This window comes from Gopherus flavomarginatus, chromosome 8, assembly GCF_025201925.1.
Source record: "Gopherus flavomarginatus isolate rGopFla2 chromosome 8, rGopFla2.mat.asm, whole genome shotgun sequence".
In the NCBI taxonomy this organism is placed as follows: domain Eukaryota; kingdom Metazoa; phylum Chordata; order Testudines; family Testudinidae; genus Gopherus; species Gopherus flavomarginatus.
In genome coordinates this window covers 90,750,186-90,756,185 of record NC_066624.1, presented here as the reverse complement: position 1 = coordinate 90,756,185, position 6,000 = coordinate 90,750,186, and positions in this window count along the sequence as shown.

The window sequence follows — 6,000 nt, the reverse complement described above, 5'->3', positions numbered from 1 at the left end:
GAACTCCCTGGCTCAAGTGCATGCTGTTACATATCTAGTTTTGAGAAGAACTTTGCCCTAAATTATCATTCTGTCTGTTTGAAAACTACTGTCTGCCAGCTGTGCTATGCGAAACATTAATACTTGCATAGTACACTAGTAACTGCACCCGCAAGGGGCTAGAGAGCTACTGTCTTGCAGGGGCATCTCCAAATTGTGAGATCATTTTGCTCTCTAGTGAGGGCAGGGGACTGGACTCAATGACCTCTCGAGGTCCCTTCCAGTCCTGGAGTCTATGAGTCTATGAGTCTGCAGCTTAATAATTAGGCATTATATCCAGGATAGACTGTCACTCCAGGGCAATGTGAACTCATGTTTTAGACACCACTACTATAGCATGTAAATTTAAATTAAATATTTAATTGTTTAATCAGCAGAGAGCAATTATTTCACACACTTTTAGACATTGTATCCAGAAGAGGATGGTTGTGGAAGGACAGAGAGAAAGACACATATGCTTGCATAGGATGTTATAGACACTTATTGCTTTTCTCTCTCCTCCCTATCAGTTGAAAAAGTTAGCAAAATTACTGTATTGTTACTTCTGTAATATTGATATTTATACATTTATCTTAATATCCTGTATGGTTGGTACCACCAGTTCTGGAGGGCAATTCTTATCATTAATTACTTACATTATGGTAGTATTTAAAGGCTCTAAACAGAATGAGACTATTGTGCTGGGTGCTGTTCAAAAACAGATGAGACAATCTTTGGCCCAGACAGCTCATTTGCTGAATTCCTGCTCTGTAATAACCACAGCCCCCAACAGATGGAGCCTTTACATCCATGTAACTGAGAGCATCAGGATTTTTTAGTTACCTATATAGGCTGGTATCTAGCTCCTTGTTTCCAGGTGCTTGTTCTTCTTCACAGAGAAAAGCTTAAGCACCTGTTGAAGGAGATGGAATCAGTGCCATGTGAGCACATAGTTCTCCATGGACCACAATTTGGGAACAACTGCCCTATGTATTACACTGAAATTGCTCTTAAGCTTCCACACAAGGAGCCAGCAAAGGTTGAATCAGTTTTTACTGGATACCAGTCTAAGGGTATGGCTACACTTACATTTGTGCAGCGCTGGGAGTTACAGCTGTGTTCGTACAGCTGTGTAGGGCCAGCGCTGCAGTGTGGCCACACTGACAGCTACCAGCGCTGCAGTGTGGCCACATTTGCAGCATTTGCAGCGCTGTTGGGAGTGGTGCATTGTGGGCAGCTATCCCACAGAGCACCTCATCCCATTTTGGCCCTGTGACTTGTGGGAAGGGGACGGAAGGGTGCGGGTCTTTCCGCTTCCTGTTCCAATGCCCCATGGTGCTTTGCTACACATTCCAAGCAGTTTGGCGGCATTGTGAGTCTGCAGCGCGATTTCTGTTACAAATGGAGCCCGAGCTGCTGAGGACCTTGCTGATGATTGTTGCCAGCACATCATGCAAGGCAGTGGAGCTATTCTTCAGCTCCAAAGTGACAGTGAGGAGTCCGACGATGATATTGATTCGCCTGATGTGCAAGACACTAAATTGCTTGTGGCAGTAACGGACGTGCTCAGCACCGTGGAACGCCGCCTTTGGGCTCGGGAAACGAGCACTGAGTGGTGGGATCACATCGTCCTGCAAGCCTGGGATGACGAGCAGTGGCTGCAGAACTTTCGGATGAGAAAAGCCACTTTCATGGGACTGTGTGCTGAGCTCGCCCCTACCCTGAGGCGCAGGGACACGAGATTGAGAGCTGCCCTGTCAGTGGAGAAGCGGGAGGCTATTGCAGTCTGGAAGCTGGCAACTCCAGACAGCTACCGATTGGTGGTGAACCAGTTTGGAGTGGGAAAGTTGACCGTTGGAATAGTGTTGATGCAAGTTTGCACAGCCATTAATCGCACCCTGCTAAGAAGAACTGTGACTCTGGGGAACGTGCAGGACATTGTGGATGGCTTTGCACAAATGGGTTTCCCTAACTGTGGAGGGGCAATAAATGGGACGCATATTCCTATTCTGGCACCACCCCACCTGGCATCTGAGTACATTAATCGCAAGGGGTATTTCTCTGTGGTTCTCCAAGCACTTGTGGATCACCGTGGGCATTTCACTGACATTAACTCAGGATGGCCTGGAAAGGTGCATGATGCATGCATCTTTCGGAACAGTGCCCTGTTCAGGAAGCTGATGGCTGGGACTTTTTTCCCAGACCGCAAGATCACAGTAGGGGACGTCGAAATGCCCACTGTGATCCTTGGAGACCCCGCTTACCCAGGGCCGGTGCAAGGATATTTTGCGCCCTGGGCGAAAATTCCATCTTGCGCCCCCACCCCCAAATGCCAGCTTAGAGGGGCTGGGCTCAGAGCTGGGGGTCAGGGCTGTTGGGGGGATGGGGTCAGGGGGTTTCCAGCTCAGAGGGACTGGGCTCAGAGCTGGGGGTCAGGGCTGTGGGGGGAATGAGGTCAAGGGGGTTTCCAGCTCAGAGGGACTGGGCTCGGAGCTGGGGGTAAGGGCTGTGGGGGGATGAGGTCGAGGGGGTTTCCAGCTCAGAAGGACTAGGCTCGGAGCTGGGGGTCAGGGCTGTGGGGAGGATGGGGTCAGGGGGGTGCCTGGGGGCACTGGGGCAGCTCAGCTCTGCAGGCTGCTGTTCTCTCCAGCTGTCCAGTCACAAGAGGAGCAGGAGCAGGGACCAGCTAAGGACCAAGGGGGCAGGAGCACAGGCACCTGAGGCTGACCCATGGGGAGGCACTTGCTTACCTTGCCCAATGCATGAGCACTAGGGTCCTCTTTCTTCCTCCGCTCCAGCAGACCACTGCTGAGGCTTTTTTCTTCTCCGTGCCCCTCGCTGGGGCTGACGTGGAGGCTGAGCCAGGGGGCAGCCCCTGCTTTCCTCCAGAAGTGAAGCCCTGGTGTTGCACCCCTGTCACAGGGCACCTGCCACGTGCCCTAAGCAGAGCTGCGCAGCTCTGCCCAGCCGCCGGCACCCGCGCCAGGCAACGAGAAAAATTGCAGAGGCTGGAGCCCCTGCTCTGGGAGGGAGAGGGATTCTGAGCCTCTGCCTGCAGCTCAGGGATTCCCCTGGGTCAGCGCAGCCGCCGTCAGCCTGAACCTCTGGGCTGCCAGGGGTGCCCTGGGCTGCCGGGCTGCCACAGCGGCTCCCTGACCCGGGGGGCGCCCTGGGCTGCTGGGCTGCCAGTGGCTCCCTGACCACGGGGGCGCCCTGGGCTGCCGGGGCTGCGTCCTGACCCCGGAGGGCGCCCTGGGCTGCCGGGCTGCCACCCTGACCCCGGGGGCGCCCTGGGCTGCCGTGGCTGCGTCCTGACCCCGGGGGCGCCCTGGGCTGCCGGGCTGCCGCAGCGGCTCCCTGACCCGGGGGGCAACCTGGGCAGCCGCGGCTGCGTCCTGACCCTGGAGGTGCCCTGGGCTGCTGCGCGGCGGCGTGCTGACCTGGGGGGTGCCTTGGGCTGCAGCGGCGGCGCACTGATCCCGGGGGCGCCCTGGGCTGCCGGGCTGCCGCGGCTGCGTCCTGACCCCAGGGGTGCCCCGGGCTGCCGGGCTGCCGCGCCGGTGCCCTGACCCCAGAGGGCGCCCCGGGCTGCCGCGCCGGCGCCCTGACCCCAGAGGGCGCCCCGGGCTGCCGGGCTGCCGCCCTGACCCGGGGGGCGCCCCGGGCTGCCGCGGCGGCGCGCTGATCCCGGGGGCACCCTGGGCTGCCGGGCTGCCGCGGCAGCTCCCTGACGGGGGCGCCCTGGGCTGCCCGCTGCAGGCAGCTGCTGACGCGGGCAGCTCAGACTGCCTCTCCAGCAGCAGCGGCTGCAACCATTTAAAAAATTTTTTGAGGGCGCCGCTTTTTGGCGCCCTCAAATCTTGGAGCCCTAGGCAACCGCCTAGTTCGCCTAAATGGTTGCACCGGCCCTGCGCTTACTCCTTAATGCCACGGCTCATGAAACCGTATACAGGGAAGCTTGACAGGAGCAAGGACCGGTTCAACTACAGGCTGAGCCGGTGCAGAATGACTGTGGAGTGTGCTTTTGGCCGTTTAAAGGCGCGCTGGAGGTGTCTCTACGGGAAGCTAGATTTGGGGGAAAGCAGCATCTCCACTGTTATATCCGCGTGCTGTACCCTCCATAATATTTGTGAAAGGAAGGGTGAAAGATTCAGTGAAGAATGGGCCTCCGAGGTTCGACGCCTAGAGGCTGAATTTGCACAGCCAGAGAGCAGGGCTACTAGAGAGGCCCAGCAAAGGGCTTCAAGGATTAGGGATGCCTTAAGGGAGCAATTTGAGGCTGAAAGCCAATAGTAATGTTTGGTGCTTTTGCTGTGCCCGTTTTTCCCTTGGGGTACAGTATTTATCACTTTCTTCAATAATAAAAAATGTTTTATAAGCCAAGAAATCATTTATTCAAAATACAGTACATAAAAGGGCAGGGGGATAGGGTGGTGGACTGTACATTCAGAGGTATGAATATGTCCTGCTTGGATTGCTGTTCAAAGCCTGCTGCATTTCAGGATTACTATGCTGCATTGTGATGGGGGTTGAGTGCATAGGGTAAGGGTTGTAGTTATCAGGGCTGGTAGGTGATCGTACAGGTGTTGGGGGCAGCTGGAGGTGGTAAGAAACAGGCTGCTGGAGAAAGGTGTTTTGTGCAAATACTGGGGAACAAGAGAGAGAGCTTTGGGAGGGGTGTGGGTTACCACGGTACAGATCTGCCTGCATGGCTACGAGAGACTGCATACAGTCAGTCCGTCGAGCCAGGAGGCTTATCAGCTGCTTCGTGTTTTTCTTGGTAGCCAATTCCTTTCTCCTGCTTTGTGTTTGCCTCCACTTATGCATTTTCTCTCTCCATTCCTGCATCTTCTTACTCTCTCTGGCGTACTGATTCATAACTGCTTTGATCAAATCTTCCTTTGATTTTCTAGGATTTTTCCTCAAGTTCTGTAACCGTCGGGCAGGCGATGATAGTGCTGGATTATTCAAGGTCACTTAAAAAAACATAAATAGAAACATTTACTACAGAGGCTACATTGTTTATTATCACAGTGAAGGAGTTTGTAGACTTTTTGTAGCATCATTCCCACATACCTAACATAGCACAGAGAGGCCAGAGCAGTGAAGGCATGTCGAGCAATGGGGTGACTGTTTCTGCCGCGACTTCACCTGGGAAGGGGAACTGCCTGAGGGCTCACTGGGGTTTCTGTGCACTGGGGAAAGCAGAGAGCAGGGACCTGCACTGGGGAAAGCAGAGAGCAGGGATCTCGGGACCTGAACTGGGGAAAGCAGAGAGCAGGGACCTGGGGACCTGAACTGGGGAAAGCAGAGAGCAGGGACCTGCACTGGGGAAAGCAGAGGGCAGGGACCTGGGGACCTGAACTGGGGAAAGCAGAGAGCAAGGACCTGGGGACCTGAACTGGGGAAAGCAGAGAGCAGGGACCTGCACTGGGGAAAGCAGAGGGCAGGGACCTGGGGACCTGCACGGAGGAAAGCAGAGAGCAGGGACCTGCACTGAACACTATCCCTACATTCTCAACAGGATTTTCTACTGCCAGATATATCACTGCTGCGTGTTACCTGGCAAGAGAGGGAGGATCTTCTACAGCAATGTGGATTCCGCCCTGGTCCCTATGCAGCTTGCCTGTGTGCAGCAATGGTCCCCCCACCCCTTGCGGCACAGTGGCGCGGATGAGTTAGCCTGACCGGGACAAGGACCACTGTGGCTCTCCCTATAAACTTGCATAAGCACATTGCCCACGCTCTGGCTGCAACTTTTCAAGAGATTACCGAGGCCGATTACAGAGACGTGATAGACCAAATCAATGGGCTATTCCACATTTAGGCATGCAGGCAGGCAGCCATTACCCCCACCCTCCTCTCCCAAAACATTTCCATCCTAAAAATAAAATCTGCTTACCGGGAACATACTCCTCTGCTTCTTCTTCACCAACAAGTTCCAGCTGCTGCAACTGGCTAGCCTCCTCCTGGCTTGAGAAG